The sequence below is a fragment of the Trachypithecus francoisi genome, unplaced genomic scaffold, assembly GCF_009764315.1.
Source record: "Trachypithecus francoisi isolate TF-2019V2 unplaced genomic scaffold, Tfra_2.0 Lachesis_group11, whole genome shotgun sequence".
In the NCBI taxonomy this organism is placed as follows: Eukaryota; Metazoa; Chordata; class Mammalia; order Primates; family Cercopithecidae; genus Trachypithecus; species Trachypithecus francoisi.
In genome coordinates this window covers 42,027,001-42,051,804 of record NW_022681456.1, presented here as the reverse complement: position 1 = coordinate 42,051,804, position 24,804 = coordinate 42,027,001, and the positions used below count along the sequence as shown (strand labels likewise).

The window sequence follows — 24,804 nt, the reverse complement described above, 5'->3', positions numbered from 1 at the left end:
TCTTACTGCATTTGTGTACCTGGTAAGAAACTTAACATTACCTCTAATCTACCGCTTCAGCAGTGAAGTTTGTAACAGTGATCTCTCTGTTTGTTGCAGGGTTAAATGTAGAGACTGAGAACAATTCTTGATTTAACAATAGATCTTCTTCAATAGACGCTCTTTTAATTATGAAATACTTTAAAAGTGTTAAAGTGTATAAAATACTTTACATGTGTTAAAGTTACTTTTGAAAACAAATCAATTTAAAATGTATGAAGCTTTGTTGCTTGATATCAAGTAATGTGTTTCAAAAATTATATTACCTAGGGTTTCCACAGCTTTTATTCAAGTCACAGGAAAAAGAAACAAACAACCAAATAAACTTAGAGAAAAATCTGCTTCCCATGGAATATACAAGAGATATAAAAGGGTTAAGAGCTAAGTTCTACTGGAAATATGCTAAGATCAATTATATTTTACATTTTCACAACTTCTCTAAATTGACTCTCCCAGTTTGCAGATGGCATTAAGCCGTCTCTGAGTAGTGAAATGTCAGGCTACGGGTGGAGATGGGGGGGTGCACGATGTTATTGTGAGTAGGTGGAAAAGCATTTGGATGAGTTACAGAGTAGAAGGTAACTGGTTGCAAGGGGGAAAACTGTGCACCATAGGATGCCCATGAAGCTGCCCCAGAGCAACCACTCACAAAGCAGAAGTGAAAAGGGTAGTTCTAGTGGGAGAGTGCCCAATGAAAGGTGCTCTCAGTGCTGCTGACAATAAAATGATGGACATTAATAAGTTTCCTGGAATGTAACACTTAAGTCAGTTATTCAAAACCTGGTACCTCTACACCTGGCGCACAATTTGCAAAGCTAGCCATTTCAATAGGAAAAATAAACAAATCTGAGAAATTGGCAACCGAAGTGATCACGTGCCTAAGGGGTTATTTATTTGAGTATAAAATTGACAATGCACTTCCATTTTAAAAGGCATATGTACTTACAATCATCATTAAGAGTTGTCAGGAGGCAAAATAATGATATAAGCAGAATGTACTCCATCAGGCTCTTTAGAAGATACTTAGCAGTGGCCAGCTCTGTGGCAAAGCAAGGTAAATTAGACTACCATCTGACCTTTCACAAAGCAATTGTGTATCTATTATCTCATTTAGTTCTCAAAAGAGTTCCTAGCAGTATATGTGGAGGGAGAGGAAAGATGGGCTAGCAGGGAGTTTTATTAGAGTGTTCTGCATATTGTACCCAGCCACTTGTATTCTCAAGCACCATTAATAAGGATGGCATTCTGTGGGAAAATCGAGGCATTAAATATCTTTATAGGTGGATCTATGAATTATTTTGGCAATTTTAAAAAGCTTTTAAAAAAGTCTATTTCCCCCCAAGTGCATATTATTGTGTGTTTCCTATAGTTTAGTATTTTTAGTTTCTCAAATGCAAACATAAATTAGCTTATTATAGACAATTACTTATTTTTGCAGCAACTTCTTTTTTCTGGATTGCAATTTGAATGTAGGAAACTTGTCTTTTCTTCCAGTTTTACATTTAACAGACAAACTTTCCTACATCTAAGGTTTTCCATTTCTTTATATTGTCAAATATCATTCAGAATGCCCAGTCATAAAATTTTGCATTGTATCAGTTAATTTTTATATTTTATTCCTGGTAGTTCCAAGTGATGACATCTGAACTGAAATTAAAACCAATTAATGTTGAAGTCATTGTGATGCAAATCAGAACTTTCTGTGATTGGACACATGATCTTAAATCTTGTTTATTTTGCTCTAAATAATTGTTGAATATTCTTTTTTTTTTCTTTTTTTACATCAGACTGATATAGTCCAAGTGGAACCAGCTGATCTCATTGAATAAAAACCTTTGATTTTCATTTGAAACCGAGATACTGTGAGAACAAAACGTGGCGATTTTCTGGCATAAAAAACTGCAGAGATATTTTAACAGAATGCAGAAACGTCTGGGGAGTTAACCATTGTACAGATGGGATTTACATATACCTTACTTTCTGTGGGCCTTCCTTCAAAGTTCTCTCAATTATCAGAATCATACCAGAGTTGTACCAGAAATTCTTTGTTCTCCGTGAGCTGAGACAGCAATTGCAACATAACTGAATCTTGATAGTGGTTAAAAATTTCCTGCACAAATACAAACACACAAACCAAGAACAGCAACAACAAAATCCAGACATAGAATGTCAAATGCAATGTTTTTATAAAAGAAATGTACCCCTTACTTTTCTTCACTTATTTTTATCTATGATTATTATGCCCATTTTCATAAATTTGACCCAATTTTTTACATTAAAAGCTCAACATGTTCCATTTACTATGCAAAGCCTTTCAGATTACCAGCAAACCATGAGAAATAGATTTCAAACAGAAGAATGAAAAATTTATTATAAAGGTTAGAAAAAAATGAGACACGGAGTGCAGGAAACTGAACTGATATATTCTATATCGAAGATTTGGGAAGTGTTGCATTTGCTATTTTGATGAGGAAGTGATCTGTAGAATTAGTTGGCTCCCTAATGTTTCCAGCTCATGTTAATCACATAAGGACAGAGACTGTTAAAGTAAATAAGCCAGTTTTGTGGTAGGGAGGGTATTTAATTCTTTTCATTCTTGAATTCAAGCACACAGCAATAAATAATGCACACACACTTTTGGACAAAGCAAAATTTAATTAGAAAAAAATAAATTTTGTGTCATTCCCTAAATGAAGAATAGTCTATGTAATGTACATAGTATACATTATTAATTGCCCATGTGGGGATGAAATTAATTCCATTTAGAAAGTTATTTTTCCTCTTAAGTCAGCAGAAAGTATAATTATGCACATTTTGAATAAAGGTATATATTTTTTATTCATGCCCATAGTGTGTTAGAAATGATGAAATATTAACATATGAGGAAGAAGGGAAACAGCATGGAAAAATAGATAAAAGTATTCAAAATGCCTTGTTTGAATAAGCAACCATTTATGAACAGTATGAATGTAGACTTTTATGCAGAGACTGAAGAAGTACCGCAGAGGAGGCTGTAGCCGAACCTTGGTCATGAGTATGAATAACCTGACTGATGAGGTAAAAGGGTTGTTTTTTAGAAACAGACAAAATATGGAGGGAGATATGAATGAGAGATTTCTCAGCACTAACTTGTTTATTTCCCATTTTCTGATCATGTCTTGTATTTTCTTACCTCTGCACCCTTACTGGACACAATCCTGTATTCTTCTGATGCTCACCTATTGTCTCAGAGATTTCCCATGTGGAAATTCTATGCAGACATTAAACTCAAGCTTAAATGCTGCATTCTCCACAGAGATTTTCTAATCCCTCAGGCTCTGACCCCTACCATCTCTAAACTCTTTTAACAGTTTATAAAACACCCCATGTTAATTAGTCATTGCTCTACACTAGGAAAGACCTTTATATATACACGAGTGCATAGAATTTTTGCCAAAAGCTTTATAAGTCCATTATTCTCTTTTTAAATATGGTGAAATAGGCTTAGCAAAGTTAATAACCTGTTATAAGTTGCTTAGCAAGAGGAGGATTTGGATTCCAACCAAGCTCTATTTTATTTTCTTTCATTTCATTTACATTGCATTCTTTTTCTGGTAACAATTTTCCATGACTTCTATATTTCTTTACCAAGTAACACTTTGGGTTGCAAGCAATAGAAATCTTTCACAAACTAAATTAACCATTCATGAGGACATTTTAATAATATCATGCAGTTATATCCCAGAACTTAAGCACGAGCAGAGCAATGGACCATCACAAAGGAGAGGCATCAAAAGTTGACCAATCACAAAGTGGATTGAGAATTCTCCATCTGGGATTGGTTCCCTGCATCTCTTCTATCCCTGCCACAATGTGGTATGAGTAAGACAGACCTTAATTCCAGGTTCAGGATGTATCCTGTTAGTCTAAGACACCCAGGATGATCTCAATCCTAGGTATTAGACAATCAATGTTTGGCCTTCTCTGGCTACAGCAATGATACAGCAATGATTTTTTTTTTTTTTTTTTTTTTAATATGTGACCAAGTGGGCCCAATCAAAATGGCACCTGAAATATTTTCTGATGGCTGAGAAAAGAGAAGTTCTCTTCTTTTGATGGATGATTTCTGGATAAGGCTTGGAATGATTGTCAGTTTACTACCACGAGGAAAGCTGGTCTGAGGTCAAAGCCAGTAAATGGAATAGGGTGGAGACTCACAGGTAAATAGAGCCAGGCCCAAATCAAACTGTTCCTGAATTTTATGTGGTATGGTACATTATCACTCCAAAGTACTTACTGCCTATCCCACTAAGAATTATACTGACCCACGCTTTTGACATCAGTCTTTGTCATGAAACCTGCTTTGGTCAATAATATGTGAATTTAAGAAAATGCACATGACTTCTGAGAAGAAGCTTTAAAAGTCAATACATAATTCTACCATTGTCACCAGTACATTCACTTTGTTTTATGCCCTGACATATCCTTGGTAGGGGCCGCTCCTTTAGCCTGAACCCCAGAATGAAGAAGACACATGGAACAGAGCCCTGTACTGACATGTAACACGTAAGACAAAGAAATGTTTGTAGTCACAAGATGGCGCCGAAAGCGAAGAAGGAAGCTCCTGCCCCTCCTAAAGCCGAAGCCAAAGCGAAGGCTTTAAAGGCCAAGAAGGCGGTGTTGAAAGGTGTCCACAGCTACAAAAGAAAGAAGATCCGCACGTCACCCACGTTCCCACGGCCCAAGACACTGCGACTCCGGAGGCAGCCCAAATATCCTCGGAAGAGCGCCCCCAGGAGAAACAAGCTTGACCACTATGCTATCATCAAGTTTCCGCTGACCACTGAGTCTGCCATGAAGAAGACAGAAGACAACAACACACTTGTGTCGATTGTGGATGTTAAAGCCAATCAACAATAAACACAGATTAAACAGGCTGTGAAGAAGCTCTATGACATTGATGTGGCCAAGGTCAACACCCTGATTCGGCCTGATGGAGAGAAAAAAGGCATATGTTCGACTGGCTCCTGATTACGATGCTTTGGATGTTGCCAACAAAATTGGGATCATCTAAACTGAGTTCAGCTGCCTAATTCTAAATATATATATATGTATCTTTTCAACATAAAAAAAAAAAGAAATGTTTGTAGTAAGCCACAACAATTTTGGATTTTTTTCTATAGCATAACCTAGTGAAAGCTGACTAATACTATCACCCCTGAACGTTACTGTTAAATAAGCCAATGAATGTCCTCCATGATCAAAACTGGTATGAGTTTTATGTCATTTTTTTTGAAAATATCTTACCAGAAAAAGCCATTTCAATCAGTTAAATAATGTTGTCAGCCATAAGCAGTATCAGGAAAGCCTTTTAACATGAAAACTTCCCAAAGATACATCATAATATAATCGTGCATGTGTAATGCCAGATATGTAATTAAGGGTGGTGATAGCTACAAGGATCACCATTTCTGTGGCCATCCCTGTGGACAACCAGACAACATAGAAGAAGGCTTCCTATTTCCTACAATAATCTTAATGAAATGAGGTAAAATGAATTTAATATAATGCATAGAATTTTAGCATTGCTCTGTCAATAATTTTTTTCTCTCATGCGAAATGTTTTCCCTCATTAACAAATAAAATCAAAAGCTGAAGCAAATAAGTGAATCTCTTTGATGCTTATTTCAAAGCATTTCAGAGGAATTAATTACTGCAACACTCTAAGAAATATTTAAGTGCTATTAGTTCTTTTCCATACATGGGAAGGTGGAAACGCTGAAAGTTTAAATAGCTTTCCTGTAGACCACACAGCAAGACACTGGCAGAACTCAGCATTCCTAACCTCATTGACCTCTGCAATCTCAGTGTGGTCTGTAACCTTTTTACATCAGAACATTCACAGGAAGTGGAGACTTTTTACCAAAACATTCCATCAACAGTAAAACACGTAACTTCTTTTAACACTTATTGCCATGTATAGTCTGTTTTGAGTCCATACTTAGGATCAGCAAGATACTAATATTTGAATTAAGTTGCTGCAAGTCCTGCAAATCAGCCAATGTCTGTGCTAGAGGCTTTCTTGCATCAACATAAGCAGAAACCTGCATTGTTCAAGTGTCCTTTGGACACATCTTCTTCCCTCTCTCTAATCAACTGAATTGCCATAGTAGAGCTAGAGAATGAGGATTAGAGAAACACAAAGACCTGCTGAGAATAAATCATTTTTCCTCAAAAGAATATGTTACTTCTACCAAAATTACACTAACACTAATAACAAAATCATTGTCATACCTGTAAACATTATGTAAATTTTAACTTTTTTAATGATTGTATCAGATATATTACACAATGTTAAAATAGGCTCTGCAAACACTAGTGGTTTAGTTAATACGGAAAAAATGGATTCAGATTTAGTTATTAGGAAAAAAAAATGAATGTAATAGAAATTCCAAGTGCCAGGTTGTACTTAAACTTGTAGTCTCTCCCAGTGAGCTTTGAGCTGATCTTGCAAACTATATCATTTCTTCTAGATGATATGGCAAACATGACAATAGGAATTTAAAAATGCATACTATTTTTCTTCATTTACTTTTCCCGATTATAAATATTCTGCATAAACATAATATGTTTAATGCTTAAATTTTCATAGTGGTATATATGACAAAAGACTGTAAGTTATAGTATTTTAAAATTTGAGATTTCAATTATAAAAGAAAAACCATTTTTATTATTTTAATTCTAAAAATTATCTAAAAATTGCCAAAATTGTACTATCGTACCTTTTAATATACCAGAAAAGTACTTATCTACTTACTTAATTTAAGAGAAATAGAATTGGCCTAATCCTCAATCTTCCTGGAAAAATTAGCACTTTTTCTCAACTCCCATTAATTCTGTGGAATATCTCGTGTGAACATATTTGTGTCTTGCTTTATTTTTCCCATTGTGCTAATTTTACAATAGCCTATGTTAGTTTTGCCAGTACCGTTGTAGGAGCCCTAAAGTCACAAAATCAGAGAACCTACACGTGTGGACAAAAATATGGAAGTCCAGAATTTTAAAGGTAGCAACCACAGTGAACTGGCAAAAGCAGTATACATATTAATCTAAAGAACAACAGCTTAAGGTGGGCATGGTGGCTTATGCCTGTAATCCCAGCACTTTGAGAGGCCGATGGAGGCGAATCACCTGAGGTCAAGAGTTCTCGAGACCAGCCTGGCCAACACGGTGAAACCCCATCTCTACTGAAAATACAAAAATTAGCCGGGCTTGGTGGTGAGCACCTGTAATCCCAGCTACTTGGGAGGCTGAGGCAGGAGAATTGCAACAAAAAAAAAAAAAAAAAAAAAAAAAGAACAGCTTAAATAGCATTGCTCTTTTCTGATACTGGAATCTGCTAAGCCAAACTGGAATAGCTGACACAAATAATTGCATTCTGCTATGTTATTAAAGTTCGGGTTTATAATCCATTTTGAAACAATTATCATTCCTTTGTCTATTCAAATGTGCAAATATTTTATACCATGAAAAATTCTCAGTCTGAATATAAGCTCTTGTCTTAGAAATGTCACTTTTGGAAGAGCTAGATATTACATAATATCTTACTCACTTCAACTAACTCATCCATTATTTATAATCTATTAAATAAAAATCCAAGCAAAGAGCTCTAGCCTTATGGAGGTGAGGGCTAGGTAACAAAGGTGAATTTTAGAGGAGGCAGGAGGACTACTGTCCCAGGGCTTTGTCAATAGATGCTTGAAGAATGTTTAGTGTTGTGAACGTAGACTTTTGTTTACACATTCTGTGAACTATATGGAACTGGATAAATTATGAGATGGGTTTATGGTATGAAGACAATACTCTGACAGTGGAAGTCGGGAGAAAACACTGGCCTTTAAATTGAAAAAAAAATTTATTGTGCTAGTTATAAAACACATCACCAAAATTCCACATATATTTTGTCAAAATATCATATCAGCTTTGATAATTGTGGATGCAGCTGCACATATTGTTCTTTTAGCGCTTTTGAAATATTTAACACTGCAAAGAGTAAGGGTTTCTAACATTCACCTTTCAACACAGCCCTGAAATGTTACTGTTTATATTTGAAAACAAAGATCATAACACATTCTCTTAGCAAAAAATCATGATGTGAAATTCAGTTTCAAAATAATATCCTGTGAATACTGAGCAATTTAAAGAGAGATTTATTTCACATGCACACACACACACACACACACACACACACAAATACAGGCACACACAAAATTTTATTAAAAGTACTGATTCTTCCAAAATCTAGTGGATATTATTTTTTACAGCATACATTTTAAAGAACTTTTCCACAATTCTCTAGGATAGACGAAGGTAGATGAACATGATATTGATATATCTTCTTCATGCATGCATTAATTTATGCATCAAACGTAAATTTAGTGCATGCTGTGTGTCAAATTCTGGGGATACAAAACGAAACCACACATAGTCCTGGCTTTTGAAATTTCATCTGGGAGAGACTGATATGTCATTATGAAGAATATAGCGTTCTGCTGTATTCTCAGGAATTTCTAAAAATTGCTAAAGGGGACCAGAAGAAGAGCGTCTTCATCAAATCTGAGTATTGGAGAATTATTCAAAGAAAAGTCACTTTATACTGTTTTTTCAAGGAGTTACCTGTATATATTAAAGACACCCGTGAGCGTTAGTAAGAGAGAAGTCCAGCCAGAGGGAACAGCATGTGAAACATGTAGAATAGCACAATATGGCCAAGGAGGTTTAGAGTGATTGTGGCTGGTGACTGGAGATTAAGCTGAAAGAGAGGCAGCAGCCTTCACATGCAAAGCTAAAGAGACTGAGACTACGGAGAGGCACCGATAGTCTCTCAGCCCTGTGTTTAATATCAGATTTATGTTTTAGAAAGGTTGCTCTGGGAGAGGAAGAGTAGACAGACCATTAGGTGACCAGCCAGCAGTCATCTCTCTGTTTCTGTGATTTTCCTATTATTAAGCAGCACACTCAGTTAATGACCCAATCTACAAAAGACAGTTCTTTTTTATTTACTCAGTCTGCCTTCTGTGGCACATGTAGCCAACTCTGTACACAAAAGTGTCAAAGACCTCATTCTTGAAATCTCCTTCATTAACACCAATCTAGAAGGTTAATTTTTAAAAAACGAAGTTAAGGTCTTGTGATTTCTAGAACAGCTGTAAAATGAGTTAATTATCATATTTCTGCTCTTGCTAGGCTTCGGAGATCAGAACTTGCAGGGAAGTTAACATGTGGTTCATTTTTTGGCTCACTGGAGTTGCAAAGGCATGAAGAGGGAGAAGTAGAAGAGAAGAGTAGGGAAAGAGGGGAGTTTAGTATCATGAAGTCTCCTAAGAAATGGGGAAAGAGAGACAACATGGCAGGGAAACTAGGAAGTGTGGGCCTGAAAGGAGAGCTGGGAAAAGCTCTAAAGGCATACTGAGTAGCATGGTAGGAAGAGCTGGGAAATTCAAATTTTGATTTTTATTTGAGAGTTAATTTTGATTTCTACCTTGGACAAATTACTTATTTCCCTAATCTGTTTGTTTCTGTATCAGAATGATACAGAATTAGAGGATCTCTGAAATTCTTTCAAGTTTGAAAATGCTAAAATCCAACTATTTCACAATTTTGCCCAGGGCTGCTCCTAGCACATATACCATGTTCTTGGTTCTTCCCTGACTCCCCAATTTCATTTATGCTCTTCTTCCTGAAAAGAACAGTAGTAGATTAAAAAAATTAAACTCATTTAGTAAATATTTCAGTGATACGTATATGTAAAATTGAGTTTGCTTTTAAAAGGAGAGTTGTTGCCCGGGTGCAGTGGCTCATGCTTGTAATTCCAGCACTTTGGGAGACCAAGGCGGGTGGATCACCTGAGGTCAGGAGTTTGAGACCCGCCTGGCCAACGTGGCAAAGCCCGTCTCTACTAAAAATACAAAAATTAGCCGAGTGTGGTGGCACATACCTGTAATCCCACCTACTTGGAGGGCTGAGGCTGGAGAATTGCCTAACCTGGAGGCGGAGGTTGCAGTGAGCCAAGACTGTGTCATTGCACTCCAGCCTGGTTGACAAGAGTGAAAAACCATCTCAAAAATAATAATAATAATAATAATAATAATAATACATAATAATAATAATAAAAGAGTTGTTGTATAATAAGGAATTTGTCTTTGTCCAGGATTCCTGGGAGATAACTTTGAAATCCTTGGAATTTCCTGAATGATAGGAGTATTTTTATTATTCATGGTGGGCCCCTGAGACTGCACTTTTTATTGTAATTAGGTAACTCAGGGAAGGCCCCCAAATAGTTTCAACATGGAGGCTGACCATGCCAGAAACACCAATGATTTGAGAGTTGGAACGCTGAGCCACATGACATCAGTCTGACCTCTAACTTCTGGGAAGAGGCTGGAGGCTAGTGATTGAATTCAATCATGTGGTCAATGATTCAGTCAATCATGCTGATATAATGGAACCCCAGTAGAAACTTCAGACACTGGGGCTCAAGTGAGCTTCCCTTTTTTGTAATAACGCATTGATGGGCCAGGAGAGTGATGCATCCTGAGGATATGGAAGCTTCACTTTTGGGACCCTCCCAGACCTCACCCCGTGTGTCTCTGTCTTTGGCAGGTTCAGATTTGTATAATTTTCTATAATAAAAGTGTATTCATACATATAGTGTTTTTCTGAATTTTGGGAGTCATTCCAGCAACTTGTTGAATCTGACGGAATAGTGAGAACCCACAAACTGGCAGCAAGTCATCAAAATAGCAGGTGGCCTGGGCACCCTCAAACTTGTGACTGGTGTCTGATGTGAGGGCAGTTTCACCAGAGGCTATGCCTCTAACCTGTGAAGTCTGTGCTAAATCTGGGCAGTTAGCCTCAGAATTTTATCACAGGGCTTATTGAATATTTTATCAGATTTCAAAATTTAACTATTAAGACAAATTCGGTGGCACCTTTTTATACTTAAACTCTAGAACATTATGAACTTACATCTCATTCAACATCCATGAAAGAGTTAAATGTAGATACCACAGAAGCACTGCGTCACTTTAAAGGAAAAAAATTAACATTATTTAGTTGCTACAAGAAGAAAACATAAAATTAAGAGACTGTTTTTTGTGACTATCAAACGAAAAAAAGGCAAAAAAAACTTTATTTTAAAGAGGAGATCAAACTTCTTATAAGCTTTTATAAGAAGAATTTTAGTGTTATATGGTAAAAAGGAAATAATAAAAGAGTTGATACCAAAATTCTTTAAAATATTATATAAGTTCAAGTATGAGAGAAGTTTATAATATGGCTTACTGGAAGAACATCAATTACATATTTTCAAAATCTGATAAATAGGTATGGTGAGATCTCATGAGAAATTTCACTGACTTATAAATGCTTACAGAATTTTTAAATTCATTATAGTGAGATGTAATTGTGACCTACCTAATAGATGTAATACCATTTTTCCTATTTTAGAGGTTACACATTTCTAAAAAAAAAAAACGCCAGGCCAAGTCAATTGCTTTTTCATACAGCTAATTCATTCAGTAATGAAAGTAAATTGGTATGATGTATATTGATTTTTATGAGACAGTTTAAGCTTGACTTAAAATTTACTTAAATTATTATATACTCTTTATATATTTCAAATGTTAGTTTTTCTGGTGAAAATATTATGTTTTAGGGGGCAGGATTTAATTCAGATGAGAAGGCAATCCATTTGATATACAATAACATTCATTGAAAAATAGAAGAACATATAGAAAGATAAATCATTAGAAATACCATCAAATTCTGTTAGATCTCCCCCCCACCACCCCCAGAGACTTGCTACACGTGGCAAGGAAACATGGAGTTACTTTCATCAAAGCACTTAGTATTCAGGTGTCTGTTATCTGTGCTACAGCACCTGTCAATTCCAGAAGTCTGGTGATCATCCTGGTGTGAGGTGGGACTGTAGTAAAGTGATTTGACTTAAAGAGAACGTCCGCATCATGGCTGCTGTCTGTAGAGCTACTACCTCTTTCTGGATGAGAGCCTGTGGGGTGTGAAACCAGAGAGCAGTACTTCCTTGGTTCATTAATCTTTCTGGAAAACTCTGATTCATCATCTAAGGCCCAGAAAACCACACTGGCAAAAAATCACTCCATTACCTAGGTTCCTATAGCTTTTTTTTTTTTTTTTTTTTTTTTTTTTCCATCTCGCTGTGTCGCCCAGGCTGGAGTGCAGCGGTGCGATCTCGGCTCACTGTAAGTTCCACCTCCCGGGTTCACGCCATTCTCCCACCTCAGCCTCCAGAGTTCCTATAGCTTTTTAAGAGATATTCTAATATAGACATGCATCTACTTACATAGTTTGCTCTTCCAAAATGTCTTGCCTAACAAAAATTTTGCACATTGATCATATGTGTGTATGTTTGTGTGACAGGTCATTTTATGTGTCAACTTGACTGGGCTAAGGGATGCACAGACAGCTAATAATACATCATTTCTGGGTGTGTCTGTGAAGGTGTTTACAAAAGAGATTAGCATTTGGATTGTTTGACTGAGTGAGGAAGATGCCCTTATCAACGTAATGGGAATCCTTCAGTCCACTGAGGGCTTGAATAGAACAAAAAGGTGGAGGAAGGGCAAATTTGCTCTTTCTGCTTGCTAGGAAATTCATCTTCCCTTGCCCTTGGACATCAGTGCTTCTGATTTTTGAGCCCTGGGATTGGCTTCTCTGGTTCTCCAGGCTTCAGGTTTGGACTGGAACTTCGCCACTAGCTTTCCCAGGCCTGCAGCTTTCAGCTGGCAGATTGCAGGACTTCTCAATTTCCATAACTGTGAAAGGCAATCCCTTGTAATACAATCTGTCTCTCTTCATATATATATATATATATATATATACACACACACACATACACACACACACACATACACACACACTATTGGGTCAGTTTCTCTGGATAATCCTAATATAAAATGTGTACAAATTATATATGTGCATAAAATTATATTATATATATATATACTGTATCTGTTAGGATAAAGGCTAACTTTCTGTAACAAAGAGACCCCAAAAACACAATGGCTTTACCCTTTACACCTGAGTCTCAAGGTGGATGGTTGATGCTGATGAGACTCTTCTGTTTCAAAAAGTAATTCATGGAATCTGTCACTCACAAAGTAATTCCATCTCCTTGTTTTTGTGTGTTCTAGAGTGTTACCTTCCTTGTATCGTTGAAGCTGGGTCATCTCTGCTATTGTTCCAGCCCGAAATAGTAAAGAAAGTAAAGGCAGAAGAGAGCATGCTTTTTATTTTAATGCTAAAGCCTAGAAGTGCTATTCATCTCTTCACTTAGTTATTAAACATGATCATATGAATATACCTACCTGTAAAGGAAGCTGAGATATGTAGTCCCTAATGGCATGGCTATGTGCTCAGATCAGCTTAGATGGCCACAGAAAAAGGAGAGAATGGTTTTCAGGAGAAATTTATCAATCTGCCACTTTTATTGCATATGTAATGAAATATAAAAGTGGATACAGCAGAAATCCAAAGAATAACCACAACAACAACCATAACAAACTTGGTGCTCTATGGTAAGGTTTCTCAATCAGGGCTGTTTTGCCCAAGGAACATTTGCTAATGCCTGGATACACTTTGGGTTGCTATTACTGGCTTCTAGTTGCATAAAGGCCAAAGACACTGTTCATCATCCTACAATACACAGGAGGACAGCCACAAAAACTACCTGGCTCAAAATGGCAATAATGTTAAATTGAGAAAATCTACTTTATATTTTTCATACTTTCAAAATGTTTCACGTCATTTGGAAAAAATGACATAAAAGTTGTGTGAGGAGAACATGTTAGAGATATTTATACTGGCTCACCTGTGTCACCCCTGCTTGATTGTAAGGAACTTTATATTAGAAATCTTATTTTTTTCTTGTGTTTATTATGGGGCAATTATTTTATCTTCTCCTTCTCCTTCTCCTTCTCCTTCTCCTTCTTCTTCTTCTTTGACAGAGTTTTGCTCTGTCGCCCAGGCTGGAGTGCAGAGTTGTAATCTCAGCTTACTGCAACCTCCGTCTCCTGGGTTCAAGTGATTCTTATTCCTCAGTCTCCCAAGTAGCTGGGATTACAGGCGCCCACCACAACACCCGGCTGATTTTTATATTTTTAGTAGAGACGGGGTTTCACCATGTGGGCCAGATTGGTCTTGAACTCCTGACCTCAGCTGATCTGCCCGCCTCGGCCTCTCAAAGTACTGGGGTTACAGGCGTGAGCCACCGCACTCGATCTATTTCGTGTTTTTGAATAAGTAATAATGAGCATGGAATACCTTTTTGGTGCCTTTTTCTACACTAAACTTTGTGGAAATTGCTTCAAAACACATGAACCCCGTTCTCAATGTCCTTGTCGTTGTTTTGTTATTTCTTCTTCCTTATTCTCCCCTGATATCAGTAATATTGCTACTCATTTATCTCACATTTGCTGAGATGTCTGTATTTGAAGGTTACTTCCAACACCACGTCACATCCCTTCAAAAATCCAACCTATAAAAAAGAACGAGATCATGTCCTTTGCAGCAACATGGATGGAGTTGAAGGCCATAGTTCTAAACGAACTAGCACAGGAACAGAAAAACAAATATTGCCTGTTCTCACTTATGAGTGGGAGTTAAACCTTGAGGTTTAACACATGGACACAAAGAAGAGAACAACAGACACTAGGACCTACTTGAGGGGTGAGGATGGGGGCAGTGAGGATCGAAAAACTACCTAGTGGGTACTATGCTCATTACCTGGGTGACAAAATAGTCTGTACACCAAATCCCTGCGACATGCAGTTTACTCATGTAGCAAACATAAACATGTATCCCCTGAATCTCAAATAAAATTTAGAAAGATGAAAAAAAAAGAAAAAGGAAAGTCCAACTTAGGGACACATAGCCTTGTCTGTCACATTAAGAAGTGCCTCCCCTCACTTACTTTTCCAGGAAACAGTAAGCAAGCCAAAGCAGGAAGCAGTTCTAAATCATTAACTTCTTTTTTTTTTTTTTTGAGGCGGAGTCGCACTCTGTCGCCCAGACTGGAGTGCAGTGGCTGGATCTCAGCTCACTGCAAGCTCCGCCCCCCGGGTTTAGGCCATTCTCCTGCCTCAGCCTCCCGAGTAGCTGGGACTACAGGCGCCTGCCACCTCGCCCAGCTAGTTTTTGTATTTTTAGTAGAGACGGGGTTTCACCGTGTTAGCCAGGATGGTCTCGATCTCCTGACCTCGTGATCCGCCCGTCTCGGCCTCCCAAAGTGCTGGGATTACAGGCTTGAGCCACCGCGCCCGTCCTAAATCATTAACTTCTTAACAACTCAGCTCAGATGGAAACAGAATTAAGATTTACAGGACCATAAAGGAGGTGGTTGCTATTTAACTATACAAAATGGGAAATGAAAGAAAATCCCACACTTTCCAAGATCCTGTGGCATAACCAGCATACTCAAAAGGCAAAGAAGAATGAATGAGCGAAATGAGTATTTGATGAATTTTCATATGAACTTTTGACCTTCTCAGGAATGGCAAAGTTGCTTTTATATCCCTTGATCCAGCCTCAGCAACAATTTCTATTTTTACTTTGTCTTCTGTCTCTCTCTCCCTCTGTCTCTGTCAGTCTCTATCTCTTTCTATCAGTCTCTTTCTCTCTCCCCGTTTTCTTCTTCTCTCCCTTTTCTCGCTTTTCAAACTGTCCCAGCTTTCATTTTTAAGCTATCAATTCAAGATTGCCTCTATCTGATCTAATGACCTTTTGGGAAACTTTCTTAATCTATGTCAGATATTATGAAATATGAAGGCTCATCTCTCTCTCTCTCAGTCTTCATGTGCCCTCTAGCTTACACAGAAACAGAAGTTTGATTTTTCGGCATTGATTCAGTGTTCTCCATTGGGGGAAAAAAGTATTATGATCATTATCAACAGCACCATAAGGAATCACATGAAAGGCAACATTGTGCATGGAGCTTATTGAATTGCAAACAGCTTTCTCAGAAATCAAGGCCGCCCCAATGATGCAAATCAGATGCTTACATAATGCTATTTCCTTAGAGGGTGACAAAGGAGTGATGGGATTTAGATGCCCCTTTGTGGTGTGGCAAAGCTTTTCTATTTTCTTGCTTCAAGCAGAATATTTTGACATATTAACTGGATCAGCACAAAATGTATCTAAAGCTACTGAATGCACATTTTTTTTTTTTGGATGGAATGTGTACCAAACCTCTTTCCCAGGGATCTGAAGCAGCTGGAAGCTGCTATGACATTTCTGCCCTTTTTCTCCTCTTGTCTTTCCATATCCCTTCCACCTCTTTCCATAATCTATAGATATGCATATTTGGAAAAACAGTGCTGGTCACAGAATGAATGCAAAAATAATCCACCTCTTTCTCACTGGATTTCATAATTTTGCAAGTCATACTATCAGTTGTATACACATGTGCTATAGTATTTTTTATTACATATGGCACATTGAATTGGGACCATTGATCCACCAAGTCATTGTATAAAGCCAGATTTCAGTTTGACATGTGCTATGCATCATGATATATCCTTAAGAAAAATGCTTGCTGTGTATACACGTGTCTTCCCAGCATCTGATTTCTGAATATGGGCATTGATGCATGGCATGTATTAGAGACTGGAATGTATCTCCTACTGTGCAATCCAAATGAAGCGAAGTATATTTTCTACAAGATTACCCTCCCCCCCTTTCTTTTCTCCTTTATATTTTCTTTGCTATCTCCTCCCTACTTTCTTTCTTGCCTCCCCCATAATTCATTCCTTTAATATTTTCCTCTTTGAATCAAGTTTATTTTTCCTTTTCTATTAGTCTAGAGATGCCTTGAAAATGTCATTATATTTTTGTGTAATATCTGAGCCTCATTGTCTGGTTATCAAAGAAGAGTCAGTAAATGTTTATTAAATAAACTATTGATGCTTTTCTTAGTAGTTACATGCATATTTATCTAAGATGGCATAATGCTGATGTGTAGAAATTTTATCTTTGTCATTGTTATCACCATCACCACTTCTGTCATCCTTGACATAATCATCATCATCACCATACTGAGTGCTTACTCTCCACACCAAGAGTGTTAAAATTATTCTTTCATTTAATTTTATACTGACCTTGTTAGTGCCCTCATCTGTAAAATGGAGACGATAACAGCACCTTCTCCATATACTTCTTGTAAGTATGAAAATGGAATGATGTACAGAAAGTGTTTCAAGTATTACCTGAATACTAAATAATTCATAAATGTTGGCTATGATATAACAATTATTATTTTAATCTGCACTGAAGGGGAATAGAGAGGTTAGGTAGTTTGCTAAAAGTAATTCAGCTCTTAAATGTCAGAAACTGGAAACAGGCTCCCAGTTTTGGCTTCATGGTCCAAGCTCTTACAAATACTGCCTTTCCATTATCAGAGAGTCTCTGAATTTCTTGACAAAAGCAGAGGTAATAAGTCAAATGCATACTATGATCGATTTTGAGACAGAAACGTTTTTCTCATAAAAAAGGAAGAGTTTGAACAAAATTCTAAAAGAAAATAAATAGTTTCAAAAATTTTTACCTTTACCATTACAGCCTTCTGTATTCTATTTATGTCAGAAATATACTTATGAAGTTACTCTACCTGCTAATGCAATAATATCCCATCTTTATAATTTTATACTTTAAAGTCAAAATAGAGTTTTGAATAGCTAATGATATTGCTTCTGTGGTAATGTCCAAACAATGAAACCTGCTCTAATGAAGAAAATAGCTGGCCTTTCTTCCTTTCTTCTTTCCTGCTTTGATGGTCTCTGGTTTTGCTTAACATTTGTTAAGTTAATGATGAAATTTTATGTCGTGGAGACAAAATGTTTAGATTATTATGAGTTAAAGTAAATATTTAAGAATTTGTGTAAGTATCTAGATGGGGAACAAGGAAACTAACACATTCTAAAAACTGTATTAAAAAGTACTTTGCACAGAAAAAAATTCACAAAAGATGGATAGAAATGAGTCAAATGACTATCTATTGGAAATTGTTTAAAAATTATGACAGATGGACAGAACATTTACCAAATACCATATTTTACTGAGTTTCATACTATTGCTTGTAAGATGCACCTTATTTTTTTTTTTTTTTTTTTTGAGACGGAGTCTCGCTCTGTCGCCCGGGCTGGAGTGCAGTGGCCGGATCTCAGCTCACTGCAAGCTCCGCCTCCCAGGTTTACGCCATTCTCCTGCCTCAGCCTCCGGAGTAGCTGGGACTACAGGCGCCCGCCACCTCGCCCGGCTAGTTTTTTGTATTTTTAGTAGAGACGGGGTTTCACCGTGTTAGCCAGGATGGTCTCGATCTCCTGACCTCGTGATCCGCCCATCTCGGCCTCCCAAAGTGCTGGGATTACAGGCTTGAGCCACCGCGCCCGGCCTAGATGCACCTTATTTTTTATAAAGCTAAGAAAGAAAAAAAACCTGCTCATCAAATATCATCACACCTTCTTATCCTTTGCACTTTTTAACTTCAAATTCTAAAAGAGCTTTCTGACTTATTTAGACAAAAATTTTGCTAATATTTGTCTTGTGTCTACATAAAAAGAAAAGATCTATTAATTATTGACTAAGGAATTTCTTAAGTGTCTTTATATTCAGAATCTAAGTCTTTTCTTTTTATCAGTTTTTGAGTCAGTCATTGATGTCCATGTTTTCCCACATGATATTTTTCTCTATATCAAAATAATATTAATAATATAACATTTCTCAAGATAATTAATTTAGGAATTAAAGTTATTAATGCTAGTGAATAATACAAACAATAAATTACCCAAAAAAGGGATTAAGAAAAAAATTCCACTACAGTAGCATTGAAAGCAATAAAATATTCATGAATAAATGTAAATCAGGTGATAAAAGATTTCTGCACAGAAAACTATAAAGCAATAGTGAAAGAAATTGAAGAAGACACAAACAAATGAAAAGATATTCATTGGGATTGGAAGAAATTAATATTGTTGAAATGTCCACACTACCCAATTCTTTTTTTTTTCTTCTTCTTTTTTTTTTTCTTTATGAGACGGAGTCTCGCTCTTTGGCCCAGGCTGGAGTGCAGTGGCTCGATCTCCACTCACTGCAAGCTCCGCCTCCCGGGTTCACGCCATTCTCCTGCCTCAGCCTCCTGTGTAGCTGGGACTACAGGCACCCGCCACTGCACCTGGCTAATTTTTTTTGTATTTTTAGTAGAGACGGGGTTTCACCATGTTAGCCAGGATGGTCTCGATTTCCTGACCTCGTGATCCACCTGTCTCGGCCTCCCAAAGTGCTGGGATTACAAGCGTGAGCCACCGCGCCCGGCCCACACTACCCAATTCTAAATACAGATACAATGCAATCATTACCCAAAATGCCAATGGCATTTTTCTTCTTTAGAGTAGGTTTCATTGTTTGGACATTACCACAGAAGCAATATTATTAGCTATTTAAAACTTTATGTTTGACTTTAAAGTATAAAATTATAAAGATGGGATATTATTGCATTAGCAGGTAGAGTAACTTCATAAGTATATTTCTGACATAAATATGCCATGGCATTTTCCCCCAAAATACAAAAAAAATGCTAAAATGTATATGAAACCACAAAAGACCCCCAAATAACCAAAGAAAACTTGAGAAGAACAAAGCTGGAGGCATTGTACTTCCTAATTTCAAATTATATAATAAAATTATAGTAATAAATAGAGTATGGTACCAGCATAAAAGCAGACCCATGATTTTTTTCAGACGAATGGAACAGACTGGAGAGCTCTGAAATAAACAGAGCATGTAGAGCTAACTAATCTTTGACAAAGGTGCCAAGAATACACAATGGGGAAATGACAATGTCTTCAATAAACGGTGTGAGACAAGCTAGATATCTAGATGCAAAAAAATGAAATTGGAATTTTGTCTTAAACTACATACAAAAATAAACTCAAAATAGATTAAGTACTTAAACATAAGACCTGAAACCATGAATCTTCTAGAAGAAAACAAAAGGAAAAAGCTTCTTTTTTTTTTTTTTTTGAGACGGAGTCTCGCTCTGAGGCCCAGGCTGGAGTGCAGTGGCCGGATATCAGCTCACTGCAAGCTCCACCTCCCGGGTTCACGCCATTCTCCTGCCTCAGCCTCCCGAGTAGCTGGGACTACAGGCGCCCGCCACCTCACCCGGCTAGTTTTTTGTATTTTTTAGTAGAGACGGGGTTTCACCGTGTTAGCCAGGATGGTCTCGATCTGCTGACCTCGTGATCCGCCCGTCTCGGCCTCCCAAAGTGCTGGGATTACAGGCTTGAGCCACTGCGCCCGGCCGGAAAAAGCTTCTTGACATTGGTCTTGGCAATGATTTTTTGAATATGACCCAAAAAAACACAGGCAGCAAAAGTGAAAACAACAAGTGGTACTATTTTAAACTAAAAGTCTTCTTCACAGCAAAGAAAATAATCAACAAAATGAAAAGACAGTCTATTTACAGATATTCACAAATCATTTACCTTATAAAGGGTTAACATCCAAAATATGTAAGGAACACATACAATTCAACAGCAAATAAAAAAACAAAAACCTGATTTAAAAATGGGAAAAACATGAATAGATATTTTTGCAAAGAACACATAAAGTGGCCTCAGGTTTATGGAAAGGTGCTCACTATCACTAATCATCAGAGAATGCAAATCAGAACCACAATGAACTATGACCCTGCACCTGCTAGGGTGGTTACTGTAAAAAAGGCAAGTGATAACAACAGAATGTGGAGAAAAGGGAAACTGCATTGTTGGTGGGAATGTAAAGTGGTACATCCATTATGGAAAACAGTATAGAGATTCCTCAAAAAATTAAAAATAGAACTACCATTTTGCAATCTCACTTCTGGATCTATATCCAAAGATATGTGAATTCAGTATATGAATTCATAAAGAAAATGTAACAAATACATGCACAATGGAATCTCATTCAGCCTTTAAAAAGAAGCATATGCTGCCATTTTAAAAAATATGGGTGAACTTTGAGGACATTATGCTAAGTGAAATAAGCCGGGCACAGATATACAAATACTGCTTGATCTCAATTTTATGCATAATCGAAAAAAGTCAAACTCATAGAAGCAGAGAGTAGGATGGTGGTTGCCAGAGGCTGGAGATGGGAGAAATGGGGAGATGTTAGTCAAAGGGTATAAACTTTCGTTTATAGATGAAAAAGTTTTCTGAGGAATCTAATATACAGCATAGTGACTATAGTCAATAATATTGTATCATATATACGAAATTTGCTAAAAGAGCAGATACTAATTGTTCTTAACACACACACAAACACACCACACACACGCAAATGAGTAACCATGTGAGGTGACGGATGTGTTAATTAACTTGATTTTGGAAATTATTTCGTGATGTGTATGTATATCAATTTATGTTGCATCCCATAAATATATACAAATTTGTCAATCTTACATTAGTAAAACTGGAAAATAAAGAGAATGTCAGAAGCCAATAAACTGACATCACCTTAAAAACCACAAAAAGAAGAGAAAATTATAAACAAAGCAATCAGAAGGAAGACAATAAAGAGTGGAAATGAATGAAGGCTCAAGCCTGTAATCCCAGCACTTTGGGAGGCCAAGACGGGTGGATCACGAGGTCAGGAGATCGAGACCATCCTGGCTAACACGGTGAAACCGTCTCTACTAAAAAAATACAAAAAAACTAGCTGGGCGAGGTGGCGGGCGCCTGTAGTCCCGGCTACTCGGGAGGCTGAGGCAGGAGAATGGCGTAAACCCGGGAGACAGAGCTTGCAGTGAGCTGAGATCTGGCCACTGCACTCCAGCCTGGGCAACAGAGCGAGAGTCTGTCTCAAAAAAAAAAAAAAAACAAAAGGAAAAGAAAAAATTAACAATAAAATCAACCAGACACCATGGCTCGTGCCTACAATCCCAACACTTTGAGAGGCTGAGGTGGGAGAATTGCTTGAGACCAGTTTGAACTCAGCCTAGCTTTGGCAACAAATTGAGACCCCCATATTTTAAAAAGTTATTCAAAACAATAAAATCAAATCAGTGAATCTAAAAACTGATTCAATCTAATTGATGAAACTATAGCCAGAACAATCAAAAATAAAAGACAGTGATAAAATTACCAATATGAGGAATAAACAGAGGACATAACTATACGTCTTTTTTTTGAAGATGGAGTCTCGTTCTGTCGTCCAGGCTGCAGTGCAGTGGCGCAATCTCGGCTCACTGCAAGCTCCGCCTGCCAGGTTCACACTATTCTCCTGATTCAGCCTCCCAAGTAGCTGGGACTACATGTGCCCGCCAGCATGATCGGCTAATTTTTCTATTTTTAGTAGAGATGGGATTTCACCGTGTTAGCCAGGATAGTCTCGATCTCCTGACCTCGTGATCCCCCCGCCTCGGCCTCCCAAAGTGCTGGGATTACAGGCATGAGCCACCAGGCCCAGCCATAACTATATGTCTTATAGGCATTACATGGATCATAACAGAATATCATGAGGCCTATGATAGCGTGTTTTAAAACATGAAATGGATAAATTCCTGCTAAAAGCAGACTACTGAATCTCATTCCTAAAGGAGATAAACTGAATAGTACGTCCTTTACTAAGTTATTTGAATTTTTAATTAAAAATTTTCTTCCAAAGGAGACTCAAGGCCCAGATGATAACATGAGTGAATTCTGCGAAGCATTTAAAGAATAATCATGCCATTTTTATGCAAACTGCTTCAGAAAATTTAAAATAAGAATGCTCTCCAACTCGTTTTATGAGACCTGATGATACCAAAGCCAGACAACATTACAAGAAAAAAAAAAAAAATTTTAACCAATGCAAAAATGGTACCAAAAAATGAAATGTTGACATGGTTCAGTATCCTCACCTGAATCCTCATCTGTAAAATTCTTTAATACATTATTAACACATCAAATTTAGAAATGTATAAGAAGAATGATACAGCATGAAGAGTGGTATTTATCTCTAGGATGCAAGGTTGATTTGCCGTATGAAAGTCAACCATTGTAATTCACTATATCAAAACAATATAGTAGAAAAGTGTATTATCTCAACAGATACAATGAAAGAGTTTTTTAAAAGTCAACCTGTACTCACGATAAAAATATCTTAGCAATCTAATAGCAGAGGGAAACTTCCTTAACTTGATAAAAGATGTCTGTACTAACCTATAACTGACAGTAAACTTAATAGTAAAAGATCAGTGCATTTCATAATGTGACCAATAAATGAATGACCAATCTTATCACTTCTGTGCAACATTATACAAGAGGTCCTAGATAGTGTTATAAGGCAAGATAAAAAAATAAAAAGGTACATAGGTTTGATAAAAAAATCATTATTTGCAGCAAACCATAGCCATCTAGGAATATAATCCCAAGGAATCTACAAAATACTTCATAGAAATTATAAATAATTTTAGAAAGGTTACCAAATACATGGTCAACACACAAAAATCAATGATATTTTCATAAACTAGTACTAAACACTTAGAGACTAAAATAAATTTTAAGATCTGCATAATTTACAATAGTATAAAAAGGGAACATGAAACACCTAGGGATGAATCTAACTAACCTATTTTTTGCAATACTTTTACATTAAAAGTAGAAACACTGATAAGAACAATTTTAAATGATCTAGATAAATTGAGATATATTGTGTTCATGGATTGGAAAACTCACTATTATTAACTTATCAAGTCTTTCTAAGTTGGTATAGAGATTGGAAGGAATACTAATCACAATCAAATGAGGATTAGTTTTAGATATTGGGAAGGTGACTCTAAAATTTATGTGGAAAGGCAATGGTCATAGAATAGTCCAATCAATTTTGAAATTAAATAAAACAAATTTGGAAGACACACAAAACCTGATTTCAAGACGTATTATACGGCTTCAGTAATCAAGACATTATGTTTCAGTGGTAGGATAGACTTGTTAATTGATAGAACAAAATAGAAAGTCTGAAAGAGACTCACATATCTATGGTCAATTAATTTTTGATAAATGTAATGTGCTAAGGTAATTCTAGAGAGAAAATATGTTCTTTTCAATAAATTTCACTGGGACAAAAAACCCAACACAAACAAACAAAGACCTTATCCTCTCTCTGTATTTGTATGCATACTGTATACAAATGTTAACTTGAAATGGATCATATAACTTAGTGAGGAACTTAGAAATATATAACTTCTAGAAGAAAATACAGGAGAAAACCTCTGTGAACTTGGGGTGGACAAATATTCCTATATGGCACATCAAAGCACGAACCATAACATAAAAATTTTGCATTTGTATTTCATCAAAATTAAAACTTTCTGCTCTCAAAGGTCTCTTAAAACACAATAATAAGATAAGCAATCCAATATAATGGGCAAAAGTTTGAAAATAAATTTCACACACTCATAAAAATATATATGCCAAATAAGCACATGAAAAAAATGCTTGCCATTATTAATCAGTAGGAAAATTCAAATTTGAACAACAAAAATATATAACTACATAGCTGCTAGATTGACTAAAATTACAAAAATCATTTCTGGTGAGGGTTGCTTACTTAACATAAAAGTCAATCATACTACTCCAAGGTATTTTCACAAGAATGTGGAGAACATATCTACACACGATATCTGTATGTGAATGTTTGTAACAATTTCATTCATAATCACTAAAAACCGGA

General features: G+C 36.6%; 1 pseudogene across 1 annotated transcript; it reads left to right on the top strand.

Moving 5' to 3' along the window:
- Positions 1-4,599: 4,599 nt before the first annotated feature.
- On the top strand, positions 4,600-5,159 carry LOC117090994 (annotated as a pseudogene). The gene has a single exon (XR_004440198.1). The product of XR_004440198.1 is annotated as a 60S ribosomal protein L23a-like (transcript).
- Positions 5,160-24,804: the final 19,645 nt, after the last annotated feature.